Genomic DNA, 15,534 nt, shown 5'->3' on the forward strand with positions numbered 1-15,534 from the left:
TCCCAAAGCTGCACATTCGCAGAAAATGACCAGGAGACCCTACTCTCTTTTCTTAAAAGCCTTCTCCGGTCGTGCTCCCTTCTCAGGGCCATGCTCCCCCTCTCCGAGCCCCCCCCTTCTCGACTTCCTCTTTTAGCCCATGTTCAGCCATAAAGATCCATGGTTAACAGAAAGGACATTGTCCTAGGGATTCATAGGCCTCTCTCTTGGGAAGGCCTTCCTTCCAAATTGCTGATGCTTTCAGCCACCAGACTGTGAGGGAAGAAAGCCCTAACTCAGTGGGGTTCTGTTGATGATCTTGTCTTTCTCCTGCACAGTTACGATGAATAACTTTGCTTTTGTAGCTTTCTCTTTAAAGGTGTTCCTCCCATTTCTGGCTCCCAGATGGTAATGGGTGGCATGTGTCAAGTTCAACTTTCACAAAAATGGGAGCTCTAAACACTGGATCACGTACTAAGAGAATCCCACATGGTTACTGAAATCTGGCTAAAGGTGGACAGTCAATACGACCCTAAGGCTTGAGAACAGGGTAGTTGTGAAAACTAACTGGAAAGAAGTGAAGAGATGATAGACAGTAAATAGCCCGTTCCTTGCTTAGCTAAGGATAGCATGGGAAGGAGACAGGTAAAGTCCACTGTTCCTCTCAACATCCCTCAACTTGTCTACTGAGGGCTCCACCTTCTCCTTTACCCCTGTGCAAAATTTCTATCTCCACTTATAGAGTATGTGTGCACACAACACAGCCATTGAGCTCGAGGCTACTTTAGAATGTAACTCCCATAAGGATAAACACTTACCTGTGCTTGTACATAGCTGGTGGGAATGTAAAATGATTTAGCTACTGAGGAAAACAGTATGGTAAGTCCTAAAGAGTTAAACCTAGATTTACTCTATGATCCAGCAATTCTACCCCTATGTATATACCCGAAAGAACAGAAAACAGTTACTCAAATAAATACATGTACACACAAGTTCATAGCAACACTATTCACAGTAGCCAAAAGGCGCAAACAGCCCAAATAGCCACCGTTGGTGAATGGATAAGCAAAATGCAGTATATTCGTACAACAGAATAGTACTCAGCCAGTGAAAGGGTGAAGTACTGAACTGTGCTACACTATGGGCAAACCTCGTAAATACGCTAGTGAAAGAAGCCAGACTCAAAAGGTCACATACTGTATGATTTTATTTACGTGAAATATCCAGAATAGGTAAATCCATAGAGACAGAGCACAGACTGGTAGTTTCTAGGAGCTGAGGGGAGGGGGGATTGGGGAGTATTGACTAATGGGTATAGGGTTTCCTTTAGGGGTGGTAAAAATGTTAGATATCAGTGGTGGTTGCACAATACCGTGAATGTACTCATTGCCTCTGAATTATTTACTTTTTTTTTAAATCACATTTAAAAAATTTTTTATGTTTATTTATTTTTTGAGAGAGAGAGAGCAAGCCAGGGAGGGGCAGAGAGAGAATCCCAAGCAGGCACTATGTTGTCAGCACAGAGCCCAGCGTGGGGCTCAAACTCACCAACTGTGAAATCATGACCTGAGTTGAAACCAAGAGTCAGACGCTTAACTGACCAAGCTACCCAGGCTCCCATGCATTGTTTACTTCAATATGTTTTATGTTATGTGAATTTCACCTTGATAAAAATTACACATGTAAAAACAAACAAACAAACAAACATAAAAGAAAATTTGACCTTTGTGCTGCATGCACACAACCCAGCCCTTGGCCTCGCTCTCACTTCTCATGTCCTTCCTGGGCAGACTTGGGTGCCCATTCTCAGTGCCAGGGCACCAAATGGGCTTACGGTGCAGATTACTGTCAAGCTTGCTCTTGATCCCACTTCTGAGGCACATCCTCTAAAATTCCATGACTAAAGCTGAGTCTACACAGCAACAACCAAATGTTTTAGCAGAGAACAATGGGTGTGGGTGAGAACACCTTAATAGCCAGACTGTTGTTTCCCAATATGTTGTTTCTGTGGCGGTAAAGTGGATTTTCTAAGCAAGATTAATAGGTTTGTACATTTTCCTGTCTTTAAGGATTTCTACAGGCTGCAAGAAGACAAAGAACACAAGTGACAAGACACCTAGAAAAAGATGTTCAAGACCTACATGAAGCCCACCCAGGGTTCTCTTTGAAACTATTGTTTGTTGAAGTTATGGGGAATAAAGTTTACACTCCCATTATATTTGTTCCAACTTCATTTGAGGAATGTGAAGAAGAGACCTTTCAGTGTTGTGCTTCCAGAAGAGAGAAGATTTGGAGCTTAGAGGAGGAAAATGCCCCTATAAAAGGCACTGGGGCCATGGGGACTTCCCCATTTAACTGGGAAAGAAAGTTGGAAGTCTGATAGCTGAGTTGTCATTCATTTGGGCACCCACTCATTCACTCACTCAACTGACAACTCCATTGCCAGCAGGCAATGGGCCAGGTCACTGGCTGGAGGAGCCACAGGGGACCAGTGTTTGTCTTTATAGCATCTGCAGCCCCGTGTGGAAGTGGGGTGGGCACACTGCGGGCGTCATGGCAATAGTGCAAGTGCTCAGACGAGGGCTGAGGGCCGTGGAGCTCCAGGAATCAGTGCCTCAGGCGATAGGAAGAGCCCCCAGGTTAGTGACATCTGAGCCCAGAGTGGAAGGAAGAGTGAGACAGGGGACTAGCATCGCAGGCCAGTAAAGCACAGCAGCCACATTGGGCTAAAGGCATGAAAAAGGAGTGGTGTATCTGGGGAACGTGGCACGTGATTATCACAAAGAGGGCTGCACACACACCCCTGGAACATGTAGGAAAGGACTGGAGTGACTGAGAGGTTGTTGCTGGAGAGGTGGGGTAGAGGATGGGTTCAGGGAGGACCCCCAAGGCTTTAACTTCATTGGTAACATTTCTCTCTCTCTCAAATTAATCTTTTTTTAAATTTTAGAGAGGGGGCAGAGAGGGGCAGAGGAGGGGGGGGGAGAGAGAGAGAGAGAGAGAGAGAGAGAGAGAGAAAGAGAGAGAGAGAATATCTTAAGTAGGCTCCACGCTGAGCTCCGAGACTAAATTGGGTCTTGATCTCACAACGCTAGGATCATGACCTGAGCTGAAATCAAGAGTCAGATGTGCTCAACCAACTGAGCCACCCAGGCACCTCTGCATTGGTAACATCTCATTTCTTAAGCTGGGTGCTGGTGCAAGGGTGCTCTTTATGCCTTTTGTACGTGTGGAATTTTCCTAATGACTTTTCAATCTCTGTGGGAAAGCTCATGGTGCGTGGAGGCTGAGGAGCTTCTTAGCTTCCTTCCCAGTGTCATGGCTTGTAAGTTGCTGTTTTTTTATTCCCTTTGCCAAGGTCTCAGAGGCAACACCTCTACAGAAAAAGCAGGACAGAGAGCTTGACTCTCCCAGCCCTTGGGCGTGTGGTTACTGGAACCGAATGCTTCCCAACCAGGGAGGTGTGAGGAAAGAGGAATGAGTCTAAGCCCCATTTTGTGTCCTCAGGGACAGCTTACATGCCCCCTGATGGACACTGCCCCGAGTTCTTTTTCAAGTGATTTTCCCTTCAGCTACACTGTTTGCTTTTCCTGCCAGAGCATCCTGCCCCCTCCAGTGCAGCCCCGAGGAGACCCAGCCCCTGCCTTCCTGGTGTGCAGAGCTTAAAACAAGAGCCCTCTGCCCATCGGACATCCTTACCATTTCCAGCTATTGAGTGTAATCAGGTGTGCCAGGATCTGATTTCAAAGCCCAAATCCAAGGGGCTCAGAGGAATCCTTTCTCCCTGTTGCTCCAGTGGGAGACAAAGGGGACTGAACAAACAGGATATGCTGAGAGCTGCATGGACACAGCTCCAGCAAGACAGGCAGGCGGGTGGGCCGTAGGAACAGGCAGCCCGTGAGCTGGGGCGTTGGCATGTGTGGTTAATCATGCCCAAGAGAAATAAGAAGCGGGACAAAAAGAACAGACACAGCCATCTATCTGACTGCCTTTCTGGATGATGGTTCCTTATAGATAGTCACACTCTTGCGGGGTCTGGAGAGTTATAGAATCCCTGCTCTACTAGAAGGTCCTGACTCTGGCCATTTACCTTGCAGTTTTTCTAGAAATTGTGGGGCAGGAGAGAAGTAGAACTCGGGGATCTACAAGCAAGTCAGGACTGATGTGGGGTGCAGTTGAGAGGAGACACCCTGGCTGCAGCCCAATGTTTGGGTCCTGGTGATTCTATTTGTTTCTGTCCCTGTTTCTATCTCTTTTATCCCAGGCTCTAATTGCTGGGCTTGGGAACTTCCATCTAGTAAACTCTCTCAATCATTAACTTGAAAAAGAGTCCAAAGTGATTCCAGAGAACAGAACCCTCCTTACGAGGATATTTCCTCCTCTCCTTCCTGCCCAGTTTTATATGGAAGAAATCAGAAATTAAAATAATATTTAGCAAGACCAGATTTGAAAGCAAACATAGGTCATTGAAGGCAAAAGAGTAGGAAGCAATGTGCACTGGAACCGGAGAAGCCCTGGGGATAGGCACACCCCCTCATCAGTGGCAGAACTCAATGGTATCTGCTCCCAGTTCACCATCTTTCCGAGATACTGTCACTGGTGCTTCCAATTAGAGGTACTTGGAATATTGCCTACAGACACCTCTGGTTCTTACAGGCACTTCACATTCTGTGAATGAGGCAGGAAGCACAAATGTCCTCCAGTACACAGGGAAGTCCCACACAACTGGAGAACGATGCCAGCCTTTTACTAATAGAGCATTGGTGGAATTGGTCATTTCAGATATTCAACTCAACCTTGAGCTTCTCCGACCCAGAGTCTTTGAACATAAAACCTACAGAAAGAGGATCTGAGAGGGAGTAGCAGATTCTAAAGGACACTGTTGGTCCTGGATGAAATAAAAAGCACCTGGAAAATGAAAACCTGCATGACATCTATAGTTAATCATTGTCTCCACAGGCAACTCTGAAATGAACTCAAAAGCTTCCAAGAGAGATTTTAATCTGGCATTAAACATCAGATTTATGGAGATGCTTTCTCCTGGGGCTAAAGTTCTGGGTGCTGGAGACTCAGAGGCTGCTTCTCAGATAAAATAGTTCTGGGCATATACAAAGTTGCTTTGCCCCTATATGGTATAAATAGCTGGCATGCTAAGAATGGCTAAGAAAGAAAATCACAGCTAAGAGTGGATATGTGGAAGGCACAATGAACATGCTGGTTATAAATGATTTCTGTTTATGTAATGAGACAACATGATTAGAGCTTTTCCTTAGTTAAGTGACCAGAGTGGAAACTGAGTGGGGGTCCTTGGGGGGAATTCTAGCTACATTAAATGAACTAACTAGGGCCAGTTTGGGAAGGGGAAGGGGGACACCAGAAGACACCATCCAGATATCTCTTAAAGGGAGAGAGTTGATGAATCCATCATTCTACTCATAAGCAAATGACCTTCACAAAGAATTTGAATTCTAGGGAGATTGTAAGCAGAAAATTGCAATGTCTTTCAGAACTCCATTTGTAATTCAAGATGAACCACTGTTAACTCTGAGGTTACCCAGCCAGGGAGGGTGGGAAAGGCAGGCCCATTAATCAAAAGGTGGCAGGAGACCCCTCCAGGTGAGCTAACTGAAAGAAGGGAGGAGATGTGCCCAGGTGGAGGAGAGAAAGCCACAAAGAAAAGAAATACCCCTTCCCTCATTTTCTGGTGTGGCCAGGAGACAGATCTGCTTGAGGGAAGCAGATGGTCTAACCTGAATTCCCTCTCAGAACCAGAGTGATTGGAGCTTGTCTGAGTAGAACTGAAATCCTTGCTCTGACATGCACTAGTCTAATGCACATGTCTAATGTTTTATGACATTAAACAAGCTAGCTAAACCTGAACTTTGGTCCCTCACTTATAAGATGGTGTTAATGGTACCTGCCTCAGAGGGTTGTTGAGGAAATAACTGATCATTTATTGATCATCCTTATTTGTGCCAGGCCTGGGATCAGAGGCTGGAGAGACAAGGGTGAAAGGGCAGACAGTTTCAGGAGATGGCTTATGGAGTGAACTGAGTACAGACACTGCCTAACATATAGTAGCTGCTCAACAAAGTCCTTACAAATTATTTCCAGCCCAGGGGTGCCTGGGTGGCTCAGTCAGTTAAGTGTCCAATTCTTGATTTTGACTCAGGTCATGATCTCATGGTTTGTGGGATGGAGCCCCACGTCAGACTCGGTGCTGACAGGGCACAGCCTGCTTGGGATTTTCCCTCTCCTCTCTCTGCCCCCCCCACCCCCTTTCAAAATAAATAAATAAATAAATAAACATTAAAATTTTTTTTTCCAGGCTAAAATTACTAGTCATGCTGTGCAGAATGAAGAGAGGGTAGATGGGCAAGGCTTTGCTGAGTGGTGATGGTGGAGCTGAGACCTGAATAACAGCAAGGATCCAGTCCTGGGGTCTGTACCCTGCCCCCTACCAATGGGGCACCTGCTGTGCACAAAGAGTTTGAGCCTGACATTACACCGCACTTTCTAGCTTCAAAAGTGACTCTATGTATTAGAACAAATGTCAGCAGTTTTCAAATTTGTTCATTGGAGCAAGAGCTATTCCATGGAGAGCCTGCAGGGATGTGAGGAGAGATTTTGAGCTCATATTCTCTTCAACTAGAGTAGTCCTTCTTTAGTTGGTTTTATATCCTGGACCTCTAAGAAAGATCCAACCTATTTATTGAGTGTCCTTAATGTGCTTGACACTGCTCTGGTGCCTGGGGCATTCGGTGAACAAATCAAAGATGCCTGGTCTCCAGAGCTCATCTTGTAGCAGAGAAGACACACCGTGAATGGTAAAAAAAAAAAAAAAATGAGTTATTTATTATGTTGCATGGTGATGAGTGCTTTGGGAAAGGGAAAGTGGAACAGGATGGGTGTAAGGAGAGTAGGCTGCAATTTACACAGATTAGGTCTCATGGACAGGTGACATTTTGGCAAAAAGTTAGAGAGGTAAGGGAGATACGCCAATGTCCGGGAAAGGAGATGAGGACATCAGCTATGGGACTGTCTGGGGAATATGATTCTCTCAAAGAGTTCAAAGTCCAAAGTCAGTGAGGTGAAGAGTGCTTGGTGACAGGAGGAATAACATGGAGAATGGGGTGGCCATAGCAGGTGAGCAGGGGAAGTAACAAGAGATAACATGGCAGGTGCTGGTGGGCACACTGAGCTCTAAGGGACAGGGGATAGACTTTGCTTTCAGTCCGAGTGAAAAGGGAGTCACTTCAGAGTTTTGAATGGAGGAATAGCATGATCTAATTTAGGTCTTATAACTGGAGAATGGGTCATTGCATTAACCCAAGATCAGACCCCTGGTGAAGGTTGGAAAACCATCCACATGCATCACATGGTCATCCCCATGGCCCCCTGGGGTGAAAACTGGGCAGATTATTTCTATGCCCATTTTACACATTGGGAAATTGTGACTCAGGGAGGTCACTGGGGTTCTTTGAGGGCACACACTGGAATGTGGTGGGCTGGGGAATGAAGACCTACAGCCTCCCATGACTTGGTCTCTGATGGGTTGCTGGACATCAGGGGCTGGCTGTCCACTCCAGTGTCCAGCTGAGTTCCTTGTGTCCTTGAGAACTGTTTCAGTGCAGACAAAAGACCACCTGGGTTTATTTGGTTTTTCAAAATTAGTATTTTATTTATTAAAGTTACACATTTAAAAAGCTCAGTTGTCCCTTAGGCTCTAAAGTTCACCTTACAAATTTTATTCTACTCTGTTTATAAATCACGGATTCTCAAGAAAAGCTTGTAATGTCCTCACATTTCAAAAGCTCCTTCCTTGCCCTATGCCTTAATAATGAACCCAATATATTCTACTTAGCACATCCCACATCATGTATTCCACAGTAAATCATGCCAGAAAGGAAGACAGAGCACTGCTGGGGGGCTGGGGTGCAGAAGGAACTGGGCCAGACATGACTAGACCCCAGGCCTGCAGGGTGGGGCAGACTTCCTGCCAGGCACCCTGTTGCTGGGCAGGGCACTAGCGCAGAAGATTCAAGAGGCACCTGGATGAAGGAAGAAAAGGAAATGCTTTCTCTTCTTCTGTTCCCTGTCTCCTTTTTTACCTTCCCTCTGGAGAAAACTTTGTGAAGGCAAAGTTGCAGGTTGATGGGCAGAGGCTCAAGGGACAGATTTGCAGCATAGACCCTCCAAGCCCATCTCCCCTTCCCTCCACTATCCACCCCCCACCCACCCCCACCCCCGTCCCCCGCCCCAGTGTATCTCTGCTTTTCTAACTCCTCTGTCCTCCCTTTGCTTCTCAGGACTCCAGTCTTTCCCTATCACTCTCCCTCCCGCTGTCTTCCTCCTCTCCCCTCCCTTCTTTGGGCCTTGGGAGCTCTCTGCCCTCCCCCCTCCTAGCGTGTCCTTCCAAACCCACACTCTTTGTTGCTGAATTCAAGGTTCTCAATACAATAAAGCTTTGATGATTGGCCCCGATTGAGAAGGAATGTCAGCTTAAATTAATGAAGGGTCTGAATAATAGAATTTTAAAGCAAAGTTTAGTTGCTTTCACATAGTAAGACATCCTTTCCAGGGAGAAGACTGTGCATTCAAATGCAGTAAAAGCTAATGCTGAGAAATGGGGCAATATGTCTTAGATTCTTTTAAATGCTTTAACAGAAAGGGCCGTCTATAATTGGCATATACTTTCTTTGTATCTGAGTGTTTTTGCTCCTAAAACCTTTCATTTTTAGCGACCAACATTTATTTTTATCACTGAGATTTTACCGGGTTTCTCACCGATCTACCAGTTTCAACTCCTGAATCCTTTATGACAGGAGACATTTCCACATGGAAACTCTCTAAAATTTTTTGCTTTTCAATTTCGTGAGCAATACATGAACACATTCTTGTTTACAAAAAAAAATAAAACCTTAGAAATAATAATAAATGAAAGTCTTATAAATAATAAAAGGATCTGTGTCCCAGTTTACATCACTTTAAGGCGGTAACAGTGTATGATCTATAACAAATTATCCTGCACAAAAATCCCTTTTCAGGGGTCCTATCCAAAAGGGAACCATCTATATCTAACTGGGTCTTGCTTTCTTGCAACAATATGGCATCCATCCCTGAGGTGGGGAAAGCCCTGAGCTCTCCCATTTGGTACCACTATGCCTCATTCCATTCCCTTTCTGTACTGCCACATCCCACCCCTGAAAGGAACACTCACCAAGATGAAACGAACACAGCAAATGTTAACAATGATTGAATCTAGACAAGGGTACTTGAGTGTTCATTATGCTATTTTCTCTGCTTTTATGAATGTTTAAAAATTCACAATAAAAAAAAAAAAAAGAAAAACTCACCAAATGCTAAGAATAGCAAAATAGACAAATAATCCTTGGAAGAAAAAAAAAAAAAAAAAAGGACTGGTTGTAGTTAATGCTATCCTCTTCTTTATAGGGATCCCAGCCTGGCGTTGAGCAAGACTGAGCCTCACTTATAGGTACAGTTACAAAAGAAGTACATGGTGAATTTCTTAGCAACATGCACACGTTTGTAAGCCCATCATACATATTCTCTTTTCCCCTGGGGGATAGGTTGTCCCCATTTTACAAATGAGGAAACCAAAAGGTTTGGTGTCACTACCTAATAATGCTGGCTCAGTTTCTGTTTTCTTATGAGGCAGCAGGAATTGTTCTAGGCACCTATATGTATTAACTAATTTTATTGTTATGACAACTCGGAGTTACGTGTGTAACTTGCTCAAGATTGTAAAGCTAGTAAGAAGTGGGCTGAAATTTGAACCCAAGCAGTGTACTCATGAGCTCTTAAATACCTACATCCTCATGTGATGACATTACAGATGTCTTTCCAGTAGTCCGAGAGTGGAAATCTGGCAGCCTCCAGGGTTCACTCAGACTGCAAATGTGCTGATTTGGCCCACACAGCATTTTACAATTTTTGAATTAATTGCCATAATTTAAAGATTTATTTAAAGAAAGACTTCATCTGAAAATCCAGATTTCTTGTTCCCTTGAAAAATCAGACATGCTGGCAACTTTAGGCTGGCATCCCACGAGGTAATAATTGGCTGGATGGAACTGAGTATATACTGCCCCTTTAGGTAGGGCACACTCTTTCCAGTTTGTCACATTCCCCACTACTCCCTGTTATTGCACCTGGCCTCTTTTTGCAGCTCTGTTACCTGTCTAACATGAGCATTTGAGTTTGTAACCACTGCGCTGTAAAAATCTACAACCCCAAGGAAGTAGAATACAATGTCCACCCTGGTGGCATCAACATACTACCTAAGTCATATATTCACCCATCTGTCTATCCACCCAGCCATCTCTTAATGTTTCCAAATGTCCATCTTTTGGCTCTGCCTGTCTTAGGCACCCTCCCTACCTAGCTTAGCCATTCTCAAACTCACTGTACAGAGTCACATCTGCCATTTCTTGGTCAATATCTACTCTTCTCCCACTCAGAAGGGCAGCGTCAGAGGATGGGAGATGATCTGTTGAGGAAAAGTTATGGCAGCTGTAATGGACTGAACTGTGTCCAACCCCCCACCCCATACCACCAAATTCGTATGTTCAAGTCCTAACTCCCAATATGAATGTGCTTGGAGATGGGCCTTTAAAGGGAGGTAATTAGGGTTAAATGAGGTCATAAGAACAGAATCCTAATCCAAGAAAGCTGGTGTCATAAGAAGAGGAAGAGACACTAGGAGTGCACACATATGAAGGACCACGTGAAGACAAAGTGAGAAAGGGCCTCTGCAAATCCAAGAGAGAGAGAGGTCTCAGGAGAAACCAAACTGACTGTCACCTTGATCTTAGACTTCCAGTCTCCAGAACTATGAGAAAATACATTTCTGTTCTTTTAACTATTCTGTGGTATTCTGTGATGGCAGCCTTAGGAGACAAATACAGCAGGAAACTATTTTTCACATGTCCTCCGCTTACCCTTCCACCTACCAAGCCCCCATCTTTTTTTCCCCCTACATAATTACCTGACAGCCAAAGCCATTTGGGTTAGTTACTAAGAGAAGTTGTCAGCAATCCCAGTTAAGAAGGTCTATTATTCCTCCACTGGTGTAAACACAACCATCAGAATGGGCTGGGAGCGTGGGGAAAGTGCTGGGAAGATGGCACTAAAGAATTCTGTCAGTGAGATGCAGTCAGGACACTTCACTAAATCTCATGTACCTGAAATAGGGAGATATTGCCTGAAGTGCAAGCATAAGGAGACTCTGGAGCGGTGATGTAGACATGGAAAGTATTAGTAAAACCTAAAGTGGCTTAAGGAACATTGAGAGCTAGTTGGCTGGTTTTAGCAAGCTGGGTTTTTTTCTGGACAGTCTGAGTCCAGTTTAAACAGTGATGGTCAGAACAATTACTGTAAAATTGGCTTCATCTTAAGCCTTCCTATGGGTTTCCTCCAGGTGTTCTAGTTAGAGAGACTTCTGTTATTAACACAAAGATAGGTGGTTGCTGATTAACCCCAGAAGGGCCCAGAGGACTGGGAGAACGCCAAACTGGCTTATGCTCCACATTTGCATCAGCTTTCAAGCTGTTGGACTGGTAATGACTGTGCAGTTGGACGGTGGTATTGGTGAGAGAGGCTGGACAACCCCCAGATGGGTTTTCAGATCCCAGGGGACAGACAATGGCAATAGATTTCAACCTCAGATTCTAAATGGAATGAACAGAGATCTGGAAGTAATCCAGAGGAACTGGCTCTAGAATCCCACAGCAGCAGGTTTAGAAACATCATCAGAACTACCTTCCTCACCAGCATAGGCTCCTAGAAACACTGCAATTTTAGTCAGTAGATAAGAGTTTGAACGAGGTTTGATGAATGATTTGATCCAAACTGGCATACCCAGAGCTCAATAAAGGGCAGGGAAATACAGGGTTGTTTAGACTTGCCTCTAATTCACTTCTAGCCTCACTTCCACTGAAAAGAATACAGAGATACTGAAATTTGAATGTAGATGTTTGGGGTTGGCCTTTTAACCCTCTGATGAAGCATAAAGGCAATGGTCTCTAAGGAATAAAAGGCATAATTCAATTTTCCTCCTAGTCCTCTCCTTGATGTGTGAATTCAAAGCATAATTGCTCTGACTCACTTAAACCAGGGCAACACCACACAAGACCAAGCCTCCAAAAATATCACGATAGGTTTGTGAAAAATGCCACCACTGAAGAGCTTTGGACATCTTGGGAGAACACAATCGGCAAAGACCTTATCTACACAGACTCCACCCCTTGTGTTCTAAACCTTAGTTTGAAAGTAAATTGCTTGGGACTTGAGCTCCATGAAGCCCAAGGGCGGGGGCCTAGGGAAATGCACGCGTCTGGGATGGGAACTAAGGATCCTTGCAGGGGTCAGAAAAAAGCTCTTCAAGATTAGCACAGCTAGACTGTCTTCCTGCTCTGCTCCATCGGGGTCCCTCCATGGAAGTTTCTCATGTTTCTACTGACGTTTGATTTTGGGAAAAGGGAAATTGTTCCAAAGATCAGAAGAAGAAAGGTACTTTGGTTCCACGATGGGAACAGGTTTTTCTTTAGCTAAGTAAGAAAGGGTTTTATTTTCATTCCTCCTTCCACAGTCTTCCATATATTCTCAAATACATTTTAAGAGATCTTTCTTCCCACTCACTAGTCCTACACCTCTGTGATTGGGCACTTCAACAGGCTGAGAAGCCGGATACTGGATCAGGTGTTGGGGGATGAGAAGTAATGGGGGTTTAGGCTGTGACTGGAGATTAGGTCTACAGTGATGAGACAAGGGCCGGGGGGTGGGGTGGGGGGAAGGAAGAAGCGAGAGAGAATGAGTATCCTTGCAGCACTCCTGTTAAGGGTTCAAAGAGCACACTAGGGCCCATCCAGTCCTCGCCCCATCACAGATCCTCTAAAGGAAGCTGCCATGCCCCCATCTTCTGCTATTAGGTAGCTACATTTATAGCTCTTCCCTCAGCCCACAGCTGACTGGCTGGCTAACGACCAATGATGTTATCTGGGACAGAACAGTAAGGCAAGCCTGAGCCAATGAGATTGTCTCTTAGGAATTTCAACTAGAAATACCAAGGAAAAAAGCCAATGGGAACTGAAGTTGAAAGGCTGAGGTATATATGGGGGAGCTTAAGAGCCCAGGATGAGCCACATGCAAGTTGAAGTCTTTCCTAAGCAGAACTACAGTCTGTAGAGTATGTCTGTTGGGAGAGGGTACCTCAGGCAGAAATACAGAGGGAAGCAGAGACTCTGAGCTAATAAGTCCCCAGGGCTGCTTCTGCTCCTAAAGGCTTTCCAATCCCAGGCCATCTATACCCTTAAATATACCTTTTCTTTTTTAACTGAGGTAACTGAGACTCTTCTCAATGAAGAGAGCCCAACTATAACAGTTTGTATGAGTTCCATGTAGGTAAGCTGAAACTGAATTACCTGAAGACTTTTGCTTTGGGGACTTTTGCTTTCCCTTAGCAAACATGGCTACTGCCATTCCTTATTTGGAAGCATCTTGTGTACTTGAGATGAGGTTTTAGGCAGGCAGGAAATAGTATGTCCTAAATTCTCCCTTTGTTCTTATGATGTCGGGGTAGGCCAAGACTATGTTTGAATCCTGAAGAAAGGAGGTCTTGCCATCTACAAAAAGTGGGCTTGTCTGAGAAAGTTAAGTCCTTGTAAAGTTACTAAGATCCAAGCCTACAAATCTCTTAGAAGGAAGCTTTAAAACCATGACTTTTTACCTACTTAAAAGGAGCAAAGAGGTGTCCAGCCATGTTGGTTCACTAGTGAGATCTCGTGAATCATTTCTCATCTCCAATTTCAGGGCTTAGGAGGGCTAAACTGGAAGGAAAGCTGAGAGCAGCCCTTGTCAATATGAAACCCCATCTATTATGTCCACAGCCTGTTGGAAATGTCCCCCGGCAAGGCTGCCATCAGCACTTGACTGAAAACACATGGAAACAGCCCACTCAGAGCAGGAATTCATTAGTGGAAGAATAATAAGGGAAAGTTTTTTTTTTCTTCTCCTCTCTCTCTCTCTCTCTCTCTCTCTCTCTCTCTCTGCTGGGAGAGCTGCTTTCTGGAAAAGTCACAGGGCTTAGAGGGAATTTGAATCATGTCTGGTAATAAGAGGAGGAATGGAAGAGAAAGGGCACATTTCCAGAAGTTCTTTCATATGAAGCATGATGGTTCTGGGCAACTCAAAATTAGTTGTTCCATCTTAGATGTATTACTGAAATCAGGCCATGACTCTCTTTAACCCCTTAGCCTTTCCTGGAGTTATTAGTGTCTGATAGCTCCATGGGGAAAGTACCTAGAGTTAACTGGTTTTCTGTGGCTACACCTCTTTCAAAATGGTTGCCTGTAGACAAAAATGCCTGTAGACAAGAAAACTATTTGGTTTTCTTTCCTCAACACTAACCCATAAGTCTTCAATATGTGCTGGGTGATCTAAAGGAAAGGTATATACAAGGCATGAGTGTGAAAGAAGGAGATATGTGCCAGCTCACTGGCTATAGCATTATGTGGCAGGCATTATAAGTGTTCACTAATATCTAGTTCTCCTTCTCTTCCAAATACAGAGGAGGTCTGTACTTCCCACCTTCTTGCAGCTGGGCTTGGATGCATGACTGCTTGGCCATGAGAGCAGAAGTGATGGGTGCCATTTCTTGGGGGAAGCACTTAATTGCTAGGGTACAACCCTTCTCTCTCTTCCCCTACTGTGGCAATTGTGGAAGTACATGTTGACACTGAGATGGGATACTGAGTCATCACATGGAGGACAGCGTCCTGGGAGAGTCTCTCAGACATGCAGACTTTAAGTCACTAAGATTTCGGGGTGTTGTTTGTTTAGGCAGCAAAACCAAGTCTGTCCTGATTTATGCCCACTATTTACTGGTCTACTCCCTTCCCAGATCTGTTTGGAGCTCTGGAGAACCTGTGCTCCTTCTGAACACTGTCCTCACCAAAATTCAGAGAGGTGGGCAATGTACTTTCTCTCACACTTAGGATATTCTTTTGGGGAATGTGATGGGATCCTTCCCTCCATTTGAGCAAAAGAGGCCTCTGTTGAATTCTGTAATAGAACAAAGAAAGTCTTTTCATAGCCAAAGGACAAAAGTGATGGCGACAATATTGAAACCAAAGGAAAAATGAAAAATTTCAGAAAAAATTTCAGAAAAAAATGACACTCCCAAGTGGCTCTAAGACCACACTTTTAAGGTCTGAATCTGATCTTTTGTACTTCCTCTTGCCTTCATTTCCCTTTTACCCATTACCTAATCCTCATTCCCCATCTCCAGAATTCTCATTTGGCAATCCAGGTTTTGCCAGATAATCTTTTAAATCCCATCCCTGAGTGGCAACTTTGCTCACAACATATAACATAGAAGCCCTATGCGTAGAGTTCAGAACTTCTGGGCTAATCCAGAAATGTTCACTCTGTGGGCTGATAGGGACAATTTCACTGGGACTGCTGCCCATTAACAGAGTACCTAGGAGGCTAGCACAATTATGGGAACAAAGTTGACCTTTGACATATAAATGTATA

This window comes from Panthera uncia (genome assembly GCF_023721935.1).
Source record: "Panthera uncia isolate 11264 chromosome B3 unlocalized genomic scaffold, Puncia_PCG_1.0 HiC_scaffold_1, whole genome shotgun sequence".
Classification (NCBI taxonomy): Eukaryota; Metazoa; Chordata; class Mammalia; order Carnivora; family Felidae; genus Panthera; species Panthera uncia.